This window comes from Ooceraea biroi, chromosome 5 (assembly GCF_003672135.1).
Source record: "Ooceraea biroi isolate clonal line C1 chromosome 5, Obir_v5.4, whole genome shotgun sequence".
NCBI classification, from domain to species: domain Eukaryota; kingdom Metazoa; phylum Arthropoda; class Insecta; order Hymenoptera; family Formicidae; genus Ooceraea; species Ooceraea biroi.
The window spans coordinates 5794925-5813580 of NC_039510.1; the positions used below are offsets into that span (position 1 = coordinate 5794925).

At 51.6% G+C, this 18656-nt stretch overlaps 1 protein-coding gene across 3 annotated transcripts in view; it reads right to left on the bottom strand.

The window, feature by feature from the left end:
• The window catches only part of LOC105287554 (slit homolog 2 protein), a 74270-nt gene that overhangs the window by 39159 nt on the left and 16455 nt on the right, over positions 1–18656 (bottom strand). The window lies entirely within an intron of this gene.

Consider the following 18656-nt stretch of genomic DNA (forward strand, 5'->3'; position numbering starts at 1 on the left):
TTTCACCATCGTCAGATACCCTTCGAATTTTCAATCTGTTCCTCGGATGCATAGTTGCAAAAGAGAATATGGTAGATATAAATTATAGAGAGAACCACATAACTAATTATAAATTAACCATGCTTAATTAGCGCTCTGTTAATCATATTTTCAATTGTTCGCGCGTTCCGTATTATCGCGGTTCGCCGTTAAATCACAGTGCTGCATTCAAGGGCAATGTTAATGGCAATGCGCCGTTGCTGTAGCGCTGAATATCATTAAAGGAGACAAAAGGGAACGGCGTTTCAGGGTTGACAGATGCGTGCGAAGCGGGTACGTTAACTCCCCGCCGTGCAGGGTGACCTATATAGCTTGAAAATCTGGTGACGTTGGGATTTTCTGTTACTTCCTTTAAAGCGTTTCGCGCCGTTAACTAGAATGCAGAGAGACAGAGGGTGGAACGCAAACACGACGGATTCATCGTCGAAACGCGCGGGTGTTGCACGGTGGGGCGGGAAAGGATTCGCGAGAAACTCTGGCGGAGTTTCAACCGGCAACTCCGTCCGTCCTTGCCTTTTATCAGCAAGTTTTGTTGCCATCTCTCAAGCCCTTGCCTGCGGATGCAACGAAATTTTTTAACAGATTAACATTGGCACACGCTATTATCTCACTGCTGTTATAATAATAAAAAGAATAAGTTTTATTGAATACACATCGCATATATTATATTAAATGTAAATTTAAAGTACCATGGCTGTACTAAGTACTATGCACAAAAGGATGAGTCAACAACACTGAATTGATATTATTATTGATAATAATCGGAACTGTGAAAATTGAAAAGTATTTGATACATTACTCTAAAACTCATTCATGATGAACGATGATGTACGAAGGGGTGACGGATGATCTGAAGGAACAGAGTGTGGAGGAAGAACGAATAAAGGATGTAGCAAATTATAACATTTGGCAGCAGAGTAGTAGGAAGAAGCACGGAGTTTTATACGAGTCAAAAGTTGGCTAATTGTGTAAAAAATCTCTCCTCATTGTAATTCCGTTTACGGAATCAGTAGTCGATGACAATAAAAAGAACGTAATGCTATTGCGAAAAAATCACCGTGAATGCTGATCACTAATCGATCTCGAAGCCTATTGCGATCGTACGATGCGCGCGATCTTTGATGGCTTCCGGCGCGCGCGAAGCAAAATTCGCCTTAATGACGATGCAATTAAGGCGCCGAAGAAAAACGTCGTTCGAAGAGCTCTCCCACGCCCTTTTATTAATTTACACGGTCGGGCGCACTCCTTCGCCGCGCTCGGTAAGCAGATTAATTCGTATTTGAAATCCGCATAATGCCGAGCTCGCGCGACGACGTGCCCGCTCCCTCCCCCTCATTCCACCCTTTGCTCCTCCACCTTCGTACCCGCCTCTGAAAGGCACGTTGTAGGCGAACAGTTATCGATCAAGTTAAGTCGACAAAATGGGTAGCCTCGTTAAGGAACTTCGTTACACCCGCGCTGCCACCGCCACCTCCTCTGGCTCCTTCGCCGACTAGCTGCCGCTAGTCAAAGTAGCTTTCAAACTCGAAACTTTCCACTCTCCAGTAAGTAGTAGTACACCAGTCAAGTAGCAAGGTTATTAGGCGTTGTAATCGTCTGTTATATCGCGGCAGCACTTCCGCCCTGTTTACCACGCCGTGTCGCTTCTCCGATGGCATCCGGAAGCGGAAGAGGAGCGGCGAAAAGAAACCTCCCCCGCGCGCGCGACCAGAATTTCCGGGGAGAAGGGATAGCACTCGTGATCACCCTCGACCACCCGTGATCATAAATCCTCGACGCGTATCCGAGCGGTGAAGCTTATTCTGATATATTCGGCCGGACTCGGCGCATTCCGACCTGGTGAAGGGAAGCCCTTGCGTAAACCCTGTCATTCCACTGCGATTCTCGCGACGATGACAACGAGACAGCACCGTGGCTTTGCGCGAGATGCGTGTAGACAACGTGGAGGATCTCCCGCGGAAATAAGCACGCTCGTAAATTCTCGGGGCCGTCGCGTATTTCGGCGTCCCGAGTTATCACAGAAACGCGCGCGTTTCGTGAACGTTTCAGCCGACCGACCTAGTTACGGAGAGAAATCTGCACTGATCCTACGACCTACCCCATTTTTCCAATTTTCGAATAGCATTCATCCTCGAACGGAGAATCACGTCGTGCGCGAGGCGTCCACTGCGTCTCCCCTCGGAAACCGAACATGGGTTCCGCACGCGCGCCCGCGCGCGCCCATTCATCCCTCTGAATGCCGCGTTTACATGCATAATGTCGCCGCCGTAATGCGTTTACCGCGTCGGCCGTGGAAGAATTATGCTACCAGTTAAAAAGAGCAATTTCCTCGCGGCTACATTAAAGTGAGAGAAGAACGAGAAGAGGACGGAAGAGAGAGAGAAAGAAAGAAAGAGAGAGAAAGAGAGAGAGAGACAGGTAGATCGTACAGAACTACGCGGGATAGTAGGTAGAAAGAAGAAGAGAGAGAGGAACCGAGGACAGAAGAGTGGTGGAGGTTCAAGAGGATGGCGATGAGGTGGCGAAGGGTATGGCGCGGGGGGAGGAGGCGAAGCGAACAGCGTTAAATACCCGCAGCCCGACGCGACCCACTGGCACACTGTTTCCATGCAAATTCTGTTTACTCTCGGGGTCCCCTTTCCCCTTTCCGTCCCTCTATCTCTCTCCCTCTCGCTCGTTCTCACCCTCTTGCCATCGCGATTCACGTGGAGAGCCCCTCTCCGTACCCTCGTCCTTCGCACTTCTCTTTCGCCCATAACCTCTCGTGGAAGAGCGATGCGCGACGCACGTGTGCACACCTCCCCTCTCCCCCTCGTTTGCACCACGCACATTCACCCCTTGCCCACCCTCTCTTTCATATTACGCTGCGAAACCTTCATCGTCTCGCTCTTTATACCGATTTCGTCATCCCCATTTGTGCCTGATACAAGACTCGACACGAAATCGATGTCAAAAACGTTCCTCGAGTTGTAATTCTATCGCGTGCGTACGGGTTATTAATAAAAAGTGTCTTTCTGAAGATAAAGAACACAAGGTGGTGAATACAAGACACTTAAAAAGATTAACTTTTTCCTGCCTGCATATGACTGAAAGATTGCTGATGCTGATTGACGAATTTGCTTTAAAGATGAAATCAGTTTTAATTGATTTCATCATTGAATCAAGAAATTTGCTTGCATTTACATTATTTTTTATTTCATTAAATGTTTGATGCGTGCGTATATATACATATGTATATAATATAATAAATACGCTTACTTTTCCCGTCCAACGACTCTCTCAATTCACTCTGTTTAAAGCTGAAAAATGTTACCAAATCTTTTGAACGATTTGTTTCTCTTCTCCCGTGTCCAATTACAACATGGTATCACGCTTACCATCTTGCTGAGCACCCTGCTGTTGCCGACACAGCGAGCTCCGAAAGCAACCACCAAGCTCGCGATTCGCTACGCCCGCCGCACATCGTGACGCTCAAAGCGCGACGGTGCAATTTTCTCGCGTGGTCAGTGCGGGCGCGAGGTTCTCCCGTAACGTCTTTCGTGCCGGTCGCGGTGGCGGTCGACAACGACAGGTAGTTGCGGAAGGTCGCGGGAGGAGAGGGTGAGATTTCAGGCTGAGACGGCGACGGGGTTGACGGGCGGGCCACGGCGACGTTAGGTACCGCTTTCGGCAACCGGGGAGGGACACAGGGGGTTGCGTGAGAGCTCGACGAGGGTCTCTGCGTGCGTCGCTCCGAGTCGCGAGGTGGTTGAACCCCCGCAAAAAGCTGCAAGCTCAAAGCTGCCGGCTGGCTGGCTGGTTGGCGGTGCGGCGAAGGGCAGAGCGAGTCAGGGGCGAGGCAGGGAGACGGCGAAGGGCCGCTCCGTCTTACTCACTCTTTCGGGCTTGCACGCCCTGTGTCCCTTTCGCTCGCTCGTTTCGCCGCACCCGGTGCAACCCTCATGGTGGCGAGACCCGGGTGATAGAAGCCACCAGGATCTGCAACTAGGATCGCGAGACGCGCGGCGAACGAGGGTGGTTTTGCGGACCAAGGCTCGCACTCTTGTTTGCTTTGCCTTTCCCTCCATTTCTCTTTTCTGCGTACACGCGACGCAGCTGCACGTACTTGCGTGTCGTTGTACGTACGTCGACGTAATTAGCGCGCGGATTTCAGGATACCGTCCAACGAACGAAGCGAGATTGCCGGTGGCCTGATGAAATTCAGGCCACGGACGGAATTTCAACGTGAAAGGACCGGTCTCGAGATCTTAGGAAGTAATTCGCGAGCTTTAAATTCAGCCGCGTCACCCGCTGATTATCTCCAGGTATTACGTGATCTTCCGAGAAGCTGCGGAAGTCGGGAGTCTTCACGGTGCACCGCGGGAACGGATGACGGGGATCTCGCGGATGTCAAGCGTTGATTAGATTGTGAGATCGTTATCGGGAAAACGCTTCTTCCCGTAACATTTTTATTCAAGTTAATTATGCAGTATTCTGGTACGCTCGCTCCATCATTACTTGTCGTTAGCGTCACTATTGCTTTGCGAGATACGTCAGGTGTTCTGTTAAATGTTCCCGAGACTCGAAGAATTGTTCACACAGCAGCGATAATCAAATTTTGCGCTTTACAAAATTTCTCCCGCGTGCAAATGCGAATGGAATATTCAGAATCTGTCCAGCCGAAGGAAGCTCTGTCGTCGTGGTAATATCCATCCGAGCAACGTTTCGTTACAGATTCGTCGCGCCGTCAATACGAGAAATTATTCCGTCAATAAGAAATTATGAAATCGAGCACACCGCGTCGCACGACGTTCTTTAATAATTCCCGCGCGCAACGAGACACCGCGCCGCTGCGAATTAGAACGCTCGAATATCCGATCGGAGCGGAGAAGCTCTATAGAGAGACGGTATATTCGCTGAGCTCGAAGGCGCGGAGCGTCGCAAGAACGCGGGTGAAGTGTTCCCTCGTCCCGGTTACGTCATTGCGCGCTCACCAACACCAGCGTAATCCAGGACGATCGTATATATAAGGGTGCCCGGCCTGGTCTTTTTACACGGGGATGAAAGAGAGAGAGACGACAAGGAGCTTTTCGCGTCCGTGTTCGCGTCCCGCCTTCTCGTGTCCTTCCAGGAAAAAGGACGTCTTTATCTGCGACCGATGGAGACGCTGCTCCGTTCCTCGCTGAGGAACGAGGGCGAAAAAGAAAGCGTGGGCGGAAGGGAAGGACGGCTGGGAAAAAATTACGGCGAGCGTGGCCGAGGTAAAAGGGAAGTCGACGAACCCGGGTCCGTCGTTCTCATTATCGTCTCGGCTTCGATTGTTCCGGATCGGCGGCTACAGGTGCAACCAGGTACACGCTCTATTCCGCTTCCTTCGTGCGATTCCTACGACGTTACGGAGACACTATATAAGCGTGTGTGCGTGCGCGAGCACACGTTTCTCGGCGCAAAGCGTCCTAAAAGCAGCTTGCACACCGACGGCGGATTACGTTTTCCCCAGGCAATTCGTGAACAAACGATTCCTCCTTCCGCCTTGGAAGAGTTAATCTTAGGCGTCAATTAATCGCGATTATTTAATTGGCATTCGCGTGAGGCACCGCTCGAGGAGATCAGTGGAACTTTCGTTGATGAAAAACTGCGAAAAGAAGAAACGCGATCTTGTTCTGTTGTTTCTTTCTCTCCTGAAATGTGATCGCTCTTAGAACTGTATTCTTCTTCGAGTTGCGATATCCTCTATCGATTTTTAATATTTTTGCAGAGTGCATTTTCGCACGCCCACTTCGTCGACTAAATTTGGCAAAATCGCAGACTCTTTAATCATTCGAGAAGAATCCCACTTTCGGAGAGGATTAACCTATGATAGCTCTCTCTAATGGTGATATATATACGTAGAGCAACGTATATATCAATCTGCGGATGTAATCGGGACGGCTGGCGAAAGAGAACGAGGGAGGAAAAAGAGCCGTGGTATGTCGGTCGATCTTTGATTATGTCCGACAGAGCCCGTGATATTAAGGACAATTACGGTCTCCGCCGAAGTAATCTATATTCCCCCTCGTTCCTCTTCGATCCTCGTACTCCGATCCATCTCTTTGTTACTTGCGAAGGCTCATGAAAACTGCGAGAATGTTTTTTTCTCTACTTTACCCTCTCTCTGCGAATATCTCTAAGAGAAAACATCGGTATTTCTTCGTTTGTGCAAGAAATCTCCGAATGTGCAAAAGTTCGACGAATTATAATCATCAATGCATCTCTCAATACATTTTTCTGATTATTTTCCATTTCATAAGCAAGCTACTAGAAATTAATTTTACATTTCGACGTGATATTTGTCTTTTCCATCTTCGTTTTACGATTTTTTCGACCGTGCGTCTTCGCGCCTTGAATTCTCGCACCGAACCACCCTTCGCGTCAGCACAGACACGTGACGTGGTCGCAGGGCACGAGGGGCGAACCCTCACGTCGATACGTCGCGATTTACGGGCCGCCGGACTTTCGGCAGGTGCATCGATCCCTGAGTTAACGGCGCGCTTACGTGCGATACGACGTTCCGCATCGGCGATGCGATGCACGCAGAGGCATTGCGAAATTGCCGGGCTCACGGGGCTACGGAAAGAGGGCGATCGACAGTAGGCAGCAGGGATGTGCTCGTCGGTGCGCACGCGTGATGCAATTCCGTTAAAGAAGAAACTAATAACCGGGAACGAGAGTGTCTTACGTTAATATCGATCTTGCTACGTGATGGCTTGCGCTCCGCCAAGGACACGGACCGACAGAAAGAAGTTTCTTACATTTCAGTCTCAAAAGTGTCCTTGCAAATAAATAAAATAAAACATGTACATAGATGTACTATGTGAAATGTACCAGAATACAATTCCCTAAAGGTCCTGACAAAAGAAACAAGATAAAGTGCGCTACGAGAAGAAAGGAAATAATTAACTGTGTCGCGCGCAATAATTGCGAGAGAGGAGTAACTTCAAGAGTGAGGAATAACTTCAAGAATAAATGTACTTTTAAGATATACCCAGGAACGTTCGCTCGCGCGTGCTGACAAAACGCTTAATTCTTTCGTGAACTTTTGCGACCGTTTTCGTCGGTGCCCGATGTGCAACTCGAACTCCAGTGTCATCATTCCGGAATTAAGGAACCGTGGTTCTCGAACTCTCGCTTCGGGGCAGCTCACGTGCCTTCCCCAAGCGTTCCTCGCCACGGAGGGAAACTCTTCCCTCCGCATCGCAGTCGGCAGTTACCGCACTATACCGCTTATGTGAATAAATAAGGAGAGCGTCCCGGACGCAGCGGCGTGTCCGGCACACGCACGTGGACGCGCACACCGATGCAGAAGACTCGTAACTCGGAAGCGAGGCTCGCCACCGAGCTGAAACCGAGCGCAGTCTCATTAATAATGGAGACAATTCTATTAGAATGCGAGAAGGAGGGTGGTTCGAACGAACGACGCACGCTACTACCTTTGCAACATCGTCATCATCGCCGCCACCGTCGTCGTCGTGTGCGTGAGTACGTGCGTGCGCGATCGCGTGTACGTACATAGGAAAGGGGTGAATAACTTGCGGCGGGCGAATCAATCGTGCTCTTCGAGGTGATATCTCGCGGGGTGAAACGCGGACGCGTAAAAGCGGAGATTGTCGGGAACGGCGTCTCATCGAGATAAGCAGACACGGTAGAGAAAACGGTTGTCACTTTATTTAATTCGTTTACCGGTACTTGGCGCCAGTCGCTTGTTAACGATCGAATTGACGCAAATTTCGAGAGATCACTTCAGTCTGAAATACACAAACAAGCGTACACACATATGCACACGTGGAGATCGCTCCGCAAAATTCAGTGTTCAGATCGATATCGCCGGCGTATTCAAGCGCGATGCTCGCTGCGCTCGGATTTCTAACAATGGCACGATAATCCGATAATGATTATTTAACCGCGACAGGAGCGCGATGACGCTTATATGACCTGACAAGCGGCGAAGCGGTGGTAGAGGCGGTAATCAGCATGAAAAGATATACTTAGCGTTTGACCTGGATTGTCAGCGCGGCGCGCAAATCGAAGAAACAAGTACTTTGCAATTTTTAATTAGTAACCAGAATGTCTAACGGGCCGTTTAGCGGAGCTGACTCGTCGATCCACCGCTTAATCGACTGAAATAATTGAACACTTGTAGTAATACGAAATTTGTGTGCGTCTGATAAATCTGACTCTGCGTCTATCTCATTAAAACAGTCGGACCAACGCGAATTAGCGTTTCTGAAAATAATTCGCGATTGCGAAGAATTCACGAGGGGATCGCAAGCATACGAGGAAGAAAATCGCTTTACCACAAGCAACAACATCAGCGAACAGACTCGTTTTGCTTTTAGTTTTATTGTTAAATCGTCGACAGTTTGCGCGGCAAGCTGTGGGTATCAGGGAAGAACGCCGCGCGTTGCACCCCTCACGGAGGGTGCTCAATCCGCAAATTTTCAGCGTGGCGAAATCGACCGGGCGTTAAGCCGACTAGATAGCTGCAAGGTTCAAAGTAAAACGTGTTGGAATGAGAAAACGAAGGATAGATGTATGGTCCGCCTTGCTGTGCGTATGTTATGCGCGCAGTGCGGCAAGAAACGCTTGTTTACGAGGTCGGCGGGGGTTACGCGGGGTTAGATCACGCGGGATCGCGGAGGCACGGGGGGTTAATTGCGTAATACCGCCAATTTGAGGAAAAGGGAGAGAGACTGCTTTTCGTTCGTGCAAGCGCGTGAGCGCGAGCTCTGCACGATTGTACGTGTCTGTGTGCACGTGCACGTACGCGATGGTGCCGTCTGACTTCTCGGGGACCCAGGAGCCATCATCCTTCCTCGCATGGAGCGATGCGAGCACTCGTACGCGCCGCGTTCATAAGATAATTGCGTAATCCACTCATGCGCCACAATCAACCCCCCGCGAATGCCGTCCCGCAACCCGCCGTATCTTTCTCGTATCTCTCTCTTTTCCACCGCTTCTTCCACCCTGTCGTCCCGCATCGCCTCGTCACGTCCGCGTGTGTGTATCGGCTGCGGTTTACACGCGTGTACATCAGCCAGTCAGCCAGCCGACTCGCGTAACCTACGCGTTATGCACGCAGCAGCCGCTCACGCTCCGCGTAGTGGGAAGCGGATTTACCCGCACGGCCTTATCGTCCCGAGGGATTACAGGCTGGACGCGCGCCGTCGATGATCAGCGTGAGAACGCACGATGAAATTTACCAGCGTCGCGTGATCTCGTAACTGATCGGTTGTAAAATTCAAGTGAATCCTGGATATTCTCAATTTGCGATCGCGTTTCACGATCGCGCCGCTTATTGATTACGATAAATATTTTAGATACTCGCGTTAACGCGCGCGAGCAAAGATACGATCAGTCTGATGGCCAGTCTTCGCGAGGGCATCCGCAATGGAAGATCGCAATAGGAGATCGATTGGATCGCGAGACATCTAGATCGGTCAATACACCTCACAAGGACTGCGGGACAAAGAATGACGGCGCGCTCACGGGCGCGGGGCGGCGAGCTGGCTCCACGAGGTGGAATCGATTGGTCGCGCTTCTCTCGCGATCGGCCGATCCGCTCAGGTGCGTTCGTAGCCTTTCGACACGTGTATCCCGCGTGCGTTTCTCATGCCACGGGATCAGCCTGCCTGCCTGGTTCGCCCGACCGCCTGCCTGCCTGCCTGTCGGCGGAGCGCAAGAAACGCGAAAGAAAAAGAAGAAAAGAAGAAACGTCGAGGCCAAAGCGTCGGCCTGATAAATCGTCTCTCACGCATCCGCTTCTCGCACGAGAGGAGATGAGGTCATATCGATGATGGTGCGAAGCAGGATGAAGCGCGTACGAGAGCGAGAGAATAGAGTACGCGTTGAGGAGGAAGGAGACGATGCAGTCGTCTCTTTCGATATATCAGTGAATCGTGTCGCTGGTGCAGAGAGAGAGAGAGAGAGGGGGGGGGGAGGAAGAAGAGTCCACGCAAGAATTCATCGCGCGCTCGAATTTTGTAAGAAGATGACGAAGAGTATCGAGAATTTAAATTTGGATGAAGGACGCCATTTCTTAAGGTGAATGTGGTAAAAATTGTTGAGAATTCGAAATGCATGAGAAGAGGTCAGAGAAATAACGAAGTTACATTGATATCAAAAATTAAACCGCGATTGTCCCTTTAATGATATATTCAGGAAAAGTGAACATGTAGAACGGGAACACGGATAACGCCTTTGCGTAGTTGCCTCGAGAATTTTGGAACGGAATAGATAACGCGGGGAATCGGAGCGTGGCGACGGCGGGAATCGGAGCCAACTGCGCGTATCGCGCGAGATAGAGGACCAGCGTGAATCGATGAAACTCGAGAATTTGCTCGGAGAATCCCGGTAAACGATATCCGGATAGAACAAACAGACACGTGAACGATGGCACGCGTTAAGATACCGGATTTACCCGGCGAAATTACCTTGCGACTGCCTTTCCTCCGGAACGCGTAACCGCGATGTAAGTATGCGGGAAGGAACTCCCTTCAAAAGTTCTTGGCGAATTCTGAAGAACCTTTGACGCAGGATTCGGTCAGCGCGAGGGTGCGCGACGAAGACGCGACACGAAAATAGCTGGGCACATCCAAGTAACCCGACGAGAGAATCAATAGCGATCGATCGCACACCGATAAGAATTGCAGATGAGCGGTATTTGCGGTGCGCGATTCGTCCAGAAATCTTCACGATATTTCGCGAGAGAGGACGACGGGGGAAGAAAGACAAAGAGAGAAGAAAAGTGACAGGCAGAAAGAGGAAGAGACGTCAACGAGAGAACGTTCAGGTCTTCCGTCCAGCCGGATGAGAGGAGAGGCGAAGACGGTGTGAAGACGCGAGAGGGGAACCGAGAGAGAAAAGGGAAACCGGACCGAGAGCGGGAGGAGGAGGACAGGAGGGTGGCAGAGGGTGGGCGGAAGAGCGAAAGAGAGAGAAAGAGAGTAGGATCGCGCTGCGTATCTGACGAGCGCCCAGGCATCTTACGTCTCGCGTTTAAAGACACGGAATCGTCGCGGGGAGGCTGGGGTGGCCCTGATGACGCCGGCCGGACCCGGACCTAGGTGGCGTAACGCGGAAGGGAAGTGGAAGTCCGTGGAGAAGGAGGCGCGCACAGACGGCGGTATCGACCGACGGCTCCGGACCTGCCCCACGCCGTTGCTCTCTAACAACCACGCCGCCACATCGCCACCCGCCACCGCTGCGCCGTGTTGCCCCACTACCTCACTGTCCGTCTTGTCTTCCGCTCGCACACTCGCTCCTCGCACGTACGCGTGCGAGTGAGGGCGAGTACGACGTCAACGACGACGACGACGCCGAGGACGACGGCGACGATGACACCCCTCATGTTAGGTTGACGATGCCCGCGAAATTGATGCGGGAGTAGTGATCGTCAGACGTTGAGATTAAAATGTCATTAATCATCGGTCATCGTCATTATGCCTATCGAGTTCATTCGCGAAGAAATTGGAGAGTTTCTTCTATTTCTTATCAATTTTACGGTCACGTCCGGATGCAACAACGATCATGAAATGCTATCGTAAATTATGCATTAGTAGATAACGCGCGCGTTAAGATATCAAAGATCATGGAACTAAAGCGAATAAAAATGCTTCCGTTTACGTTCGCAGGATGCCGTCATCGAGATGTATTTACAATCTCGCGTCTATTATCGTAAAACAATGCCAGTCATGTCGCGATGCGTCGAAATGCAGTTGCACGTGCATGCGTGCACGCGAGGTCGCGCTGGTCATTAGAATATCGGTACCAATCGCGACGTGTGTTACACGATGGATGGTATCGTGAATATGGGGCCTGCGTTTCGATTCACGAGGGTTTCAAGCACCGTGACGATATCGCTCTCTCGCGTATACATCGTTCGCGCGACTTCTGAAGCGTGCCGTTTCATGGAGTTACACAGTTACGATCTGCCAGTCTGTCCCACCGTCGGCGCCCTCGGCATAACTTTAAAGGGTACGGAATATCACCGGAAACAAGGCAGTTAACACTCCGCTGACTGCGGTAAAGGGCGAGACGGAAGTAGGTATGAGACAGGAGTGAAACGGCAAGGTCGCTTAGTAAATTCTCATCCCTTAATAATCTGTCGTTAAATAGGATCCTCTCCGTCTCAATTGTTCTCTTTTTCGTTCCATCTATCTTTCCCTCTTTCTCTCTCTTTCTTTTTCCCCTTCTCTCCCTGTGAGTGCAGGCCGAGATTACGTGACACGGCTTGTTGTCAATCTAACCGTGTATCTCGCGTTATGATTAAATGATCCAAACATCCAAATGCGACGAGCTCTCTGCGCCACGTGGATGTACTCAAGGCTTCGCGTATTCGCACGTGGTAGGTACGCGAAATCGATACGAGCATGTGCCGTAATCGACAAGAACATATCGATAAACAAACGATGAATAATAGCGTATCGTAGCTTCTCCAAAACCGCGATTCAAACCGCATCCCAGTTGGCATCTTGGAATCGAGATTAATCTTACGTCTGGAATAGTGTTAGGGATTTAAGCCATGAGATAAAAGCTATCCGATGTGAAGTCGGAGCGAGAGTGAATTAGCGACCGCCAGGATAATCAGAAATTGAGCGACAGCGATGCGGCGGATGTTGATGGAGCCGACGCTGTTAAGTGCATCACGTAGTTGTCCCTAGACAGCCTTAAAGACGCGCGATATAGAAAGAGATAGATATAGGTATACATAGATATATACAAATGCGAGTGCACGCTAAACCTTGAAACGCGATATCCGAGAGCACTTGACCACCATCCCCCGAAACGGCTTTAAAGGGAACGTAATATCGGCCGGGAAGAAGGCAGTTACCGCCGCGCGCCGGTAGTCGTAAAGAGTAGGACAAAGAGCGAGTGGGTCGGCAGGGGGTTGGTTCGAGCAACGGCGAGGACACGGGGTGGCCGGGACGGCGGGAGGGTAGGTCGGAACGGCGGATGAGTCTGCCATCCCTCGATAGTGTGTTGAGTTGAGCCTCCGCGCGCACGATACGGGGCCCCAGGTTTATGACGCAGTCTCTCCCCGGTCTAGACGCAGCTTCCCCATTAAGAGCGTAATTATTTAAAACGACGACGGAAGTAAAGTGAGTTTATAAGGAGCACTCGTAGCGACGTCAATTTCGAGAGCCGGGAAGCATCGCGGCGCCGTAAAATCTCATTCGCGGCCGCGCCGTCACTTAACCGCACTCGTGCGGCACGTTAAAATATTGTCCCCCTCAACCCGCGTTAAAATATAATGATGTGTAAATGATGATTTAACTCGCGGATCTACGCATTGATTCGTAGGAAAATCAATTGGACGATGCAATACCATCTAAAGTATAAGTATATATATGGACGATATATTATGTTTGAATTTACGAAAAAATACAATTATTAGTTTTGCAAAAAATAAATGGTGAGAATACAGTCGAACAATATTAAAGCGAAAGGTAGAAACGCGTGGAATGCGTAGAACGAAAATGCGATTGATGACGATTAAAGCGATATATAGGTACAATGAAAATATATCATGCTGTTTTCATAATCGATTGCGACAACAAAATCTGCGGCGCGCAGAAACGAATGCTGTTATGAGAAAACGCAGTTCGAGAATTTCACGTTTCAACATCAAACACAATCTTGCCCCCAGTCCTTTCACTTTTTGCCTAATCGATGCTTAACGAGGTGCGTGCGGTTTCGACCAGTCTCGAAAGTATCGCGATGCTGCGCGCGGAAGTTGCGGCCAACCGATTGGGGTGAAAATAGCCGTTGCGCTAGGGCAGTTTCGGCTCCTCTCCCTCGTCCGCGCGTCTCTTCGCCCACGGTGGTGCGAGTTTAAAGGGAGCGAAATGTCGGCGGCAACAGGGCAGTTAACACCGCCGCCGACTGTCGTAAAGAGCGGCGAAGAGGAAGAGGAAGAGAAGTAGCGAGCGAACGAGAGAGAAAGAGAAAGAGAGCAAGGGGATAAGGGAGTAAGAAGGGGGCAGCGCCGGCAGGTGAATCCCCATCCCTTGATCGTCTGTCGTTAAACAGAACCCCCTCGCGATACGGGGCCAGGGTTGTGACGCAGTCTCACCCCGGTCTAGACGCACTCACCCTCCCTTCACGCCCTCGCGCGCACCAACCGTATCTCACCGACACCCATCCATAGCCATTTCTCCTCACCCACACAGACGTGGATTTACTGCCGTGGCACCCGCCGCCGCCGCCGCCGCCGCCGCTGCCGTCGTTCTCCGTTCCCATCCGCCCCTTGTCGGCCACCCTCCGTGCCGTTAATGCCGCGCAACGTACTCTCAAACACGTACACGTGCATAAAGATACGAACCGTAAACCCCAACAAGCGCGAAGACGTGCATTCTGCCGTCTGTGCACATCTATACGCTTGCGTGTCTGTGTGTGTACGATCCGCCACCAATAATGCCAAGTCGGCTACGAAGGTGCGAAGAACGCGAGGGGACGACGAGAGGGTGATGAGAACGCTACATCTTCGGCGCGCGAGCATAATGAAAAGCAGATCAAAAACTTTCGTCAAGGTCCGTCGAGAGGAACGATTGTAAGATGAAGTCGCTCGCTCTCTCTCTCTTTTCTTTATAGCTTTCGATCTGGTCCACCTGCCATTCCCTCGGGACGTCGGGAAAATGCAGGGTACGACGCGGAGGTAGAAATTATTGAGTTGGGATAGGTCGGTTTTACGATGTACCATGCCGCCGCCGTCGACGACGACGATGAAGGAGAAGAAGCAGAAGACGAAGAAGAAGAAGAAGGATCCCTAAATGAGAAAAGCTCAACGATCCAGAAACGATAATTTCCGGAAAGAACGATAATTGCACGGTATTGAGCCCGCCGAGGTTTGTCGTGACTGTGAAAAGCGGATTCAAAAATAGTGTAAGTGCATTTACGAGGCTTCCGCCAGGAGCGATGCATCTCGCTTCCGTTCGTGTCCGTGTGCCTCGTTAAAAATCTGCGGGGTGTCTCGAGGAAACGAGTTGACACTTTGCATAATCGGCGGTCCTCGAATAGCGTATCGCGTATCGCGTATCGCTTCTTATTGGTCGAAAGCGATGTTAATTCTGTTGGTGGAGGATTAATTCGTTAGATCAACGATAAAGCGCCCTGCCTGACGTCACGCGGGGGATCGATTTGATGAATGAAAGAGAATGAGGATGCGGGATTGACCGAAGCGGGTCACGCTAATTACGTTAGCCATTCGTGCTAAGTAATGGAGCAGATGGCACGGGGCGGTATAACTACTGGCATTAATTAAAAGTGGACTACGCCAACTTAACCCGCTTAGTGCCCCGGCACTACCTACGCATCACGACATTTTTGTAAAAGGAAATTTTATTTGGAAGAAGAAGAGTGATCACATATATTCCCGGCCGCTTTTTATATGCATAACGCATATGTAAAGACGATCCGAAGAGTTAACTGTATGATGTGCGTAATCAAGGAAGAATAATTGAAAACAAACAAAATATTGTAGGCCTCAATTGAAGCTGCTCGTTACAAGGTGCAAGGATTTTTGATAGGCAGGCGTTACGTTGGCCTTATTACGTCCACAGGCCTGGAAAGGCTCCCGGTTGCGTCAACGCGGACGGTGGCTATGGAGCCCCTCACCCTCCCCATTGACCCTCCTCTTGGGCTTTATTAAAACCGGTATATCGCCTGTTCTATCTTATGGAGAGCCGCGGCCTCCTATTTAAGGTTTTGAAATTCAAATCGAGCGCGGCCCCTGCCATCCGCTATTGATATGCGAAATATCGCGGGTCTACCGGACTCGTCCACCCGCTCGTCCCGCCCGCCCCTCGACAGCGATGCCATAAAAATCCGCAAAAGAGCGGGGCCGCCGCGAAAAAAAAAGACCCGCGAGAGTCCTCGCCTCTCGGCTAAAAAGGCTTCGTCGCGCGTCATAAGTCCGATATATAAAACTTATATACATATCGGGGGAGGCGGGTGTAACGGAACGGACCAAAGCGTTGGCAACTCTGTGAATCGGTCGGCGAAAAATAAAATCGCGCGCCCCCGGGATGATAATCGGCCGTCGCGGGTCCGCTGCCGGAGTTCTGCCCGATGAATATTTATCTGAATGATTAAACGCGGCTTAATCCGGGTGCGGATCCCCCTCGGCCGTCTGCGAACGGGAACGAGGGCCGCGGGGGGGACAGCCACTGAGCCGTAGAGGCGGAATCGCGCTTCCGAGACAATCTTCTTAACCCACCAGGACTTTCCTGAGTCGTCTCGACTCCCGCGTCGAAAATAACAACGAAAATCCCCCCAAAGACTCCGCGCGGGAATTTCACGCGGAATCGACCCACTCACGGTCGTAGGTCCGGACAAACACAGTCGCACGCTCACGGGATTCCGCTTGTCTCTCGTCTCTCCCTCTCGATTGATCAGGCACCGTCATTCGGGGATATCTCTCGGACACGTAACCGTCCCGACAGACAGAATTTTCCTTTGTAGATGTGTGTGTATGTGAAAGCGCGCGAGGGTACAAGGCGTGCATGTGCAGCGCGTGTACGCGCCTCGCACACGCGCGCGCTGATACGATGCGCCGGTTGCGTGTGTACACACTCCTGAAACCTTACAAGAACGAAAGCGCGTGAAGGAAGAGGACAGGGAAAGAGGCCGTCGATGGGAAGGAGACGGCGATGGAGATAGGGCGAGCGCGAGAACGGAAGAGAACGATGGAAGGAGTGAGAGAAAGCGAGACGAGGAGAGAACGGGAAAACGAGGGAATGAGAGAGCGAGAGAGGCAGGAACGGTTCACGCAGACACTCGCGAAATTACGGCCTTCGCTTACGTCTGGATACATCGCTCGAGTGAACGAGCTAGCGCCAGCGGACGACCAGGGTTTATAGGGTTGCTGCAGGCACGGCGAGGGATGGCAGCTCGGTGGAGAGAACGCGAAGAGAGAGAGAGAGAGAGAAAGAGAGATAGTGAAAGAGAAGTGGAGAACGGGAAGGACAGAGAGAACGGGGTGAGAGGCAGAGAGACGCGGCGGGAGATGCGACGAAGGGAGAAGGACAGAGGCCTCTCTCCGGTAAAGGTACGGCGACGGGGGTGGGTCGGCGGAGTAGGACGGCGGTGGTTACGGGGACGCACACACCGACGCGGTTTTACTGTTTCGGAAGTCTAGCCGCCCCCAGGCTATCCAACTCCCCCTCCTCCTCCCATACCACCGCCGTTACCCTTTCCGGCACCGGCGGAGTCCCGTCGTCCGCCCCCGACGACCACCCTTCGCCACCCTCCCATGGGGTGGCCCGCCCGCTTATACGACCTTCCACCCCCTTCGGCCAGACTAGCACACACCGAAGTCGTAAACCTGCACCCTGCCCTCTCCACCCTACCCTCGTCGTCTCTTTCTCTCATCCCTCTCTTGCTCGCCCGTCCCGCCGCTCGTTCGCCATCCTCGCCCTCGTTCGACCACCCTCGACCCAACCGCCCGCCACCCTCTCGCCCACGTCCCTTCAAGCTCTCGCACGGATACCTCGAATGCACCAGCTCTTTCTCATCGTCTGTCTGACACGCACGCACGCCACCGCTGCCGCTGGGATACGAGCACGTATTACCCACATACACACACGTGCACCAGCGCGCGATTACGCGCACACGTACCTCGTACGAGTATACGTGTCGTGCACACACACATACACACACATGGACACGGATGTGCGTGTTTGCGCGCGAACGCGCCTACAAGCGCGTGCACGTGTACGCGCCTAGAGATGCGCGCGAGTATATACGATATCTCTCTCATAAGAGGTGTGGGGAAGAACGTAATTCCATCGGCACCGACGGTGGTACCGCGCCAACCGACACCCTCCTCCCGCCGGGCATATCCTCCGCACCAACCCCTTCACACCCCCGGAACTCACGTTTCCCCCGCCGCGCGCACCCCGCCGCGCGCGGGAGGATCACGAATTCGTTTCGGCGAAATTGTTCGAGTCCACGTCGAGAATTATCGGGGTTCGAGCGGCTAAACGGCGACCCCTTCCACGGCCTAGGGGGAACGATGGCGCGGGTTTGGGGGTGTTGCTCTTAGTCTGCCTATCGAGTCCTCGTTCGGGTTCCTCCAGACGACTCGTTAAGAACGCTCGTTCGCGAACTTTTCGGCGGTAATTAGGTGCCTTTTACGGCGACATCAGCGACACGCGGTTCGCGATATCGCGTCCATCGAACAACTCCGACGGGGCGCGAAAAAAGCTCTCTCCCTCCTGGATTCCGCCCGATCGAATAATTACCGGCTGTTCTTTACGGGAATCCGCCCACCGCGCTCGCCGTATCGCACGATTTTACGACAACGGACGGCGATTATGGCGACGTTTAACATTCCGGGAGAGTCTTGCTTGACCGTAAGACTGTCGGAAAATGTATGGTAATAACGCTTTTCATTGCATCTCGTTTAGCTGATGCGATAATCGTACCTCGTTCATAGGAGGAGCGCTTCCGGTCGCTGGGAAATCTCGAGATGTGAGCTTTGTTTAATGGCGGAGTGTAATTACGGGTACGGATTTCATATTGAAAATATATACAGGGTGAGGCACCTAAAACAGGCCACCTGAATATCTCGGCTGTTATTGGTGATAGAAAAAAATATGTCA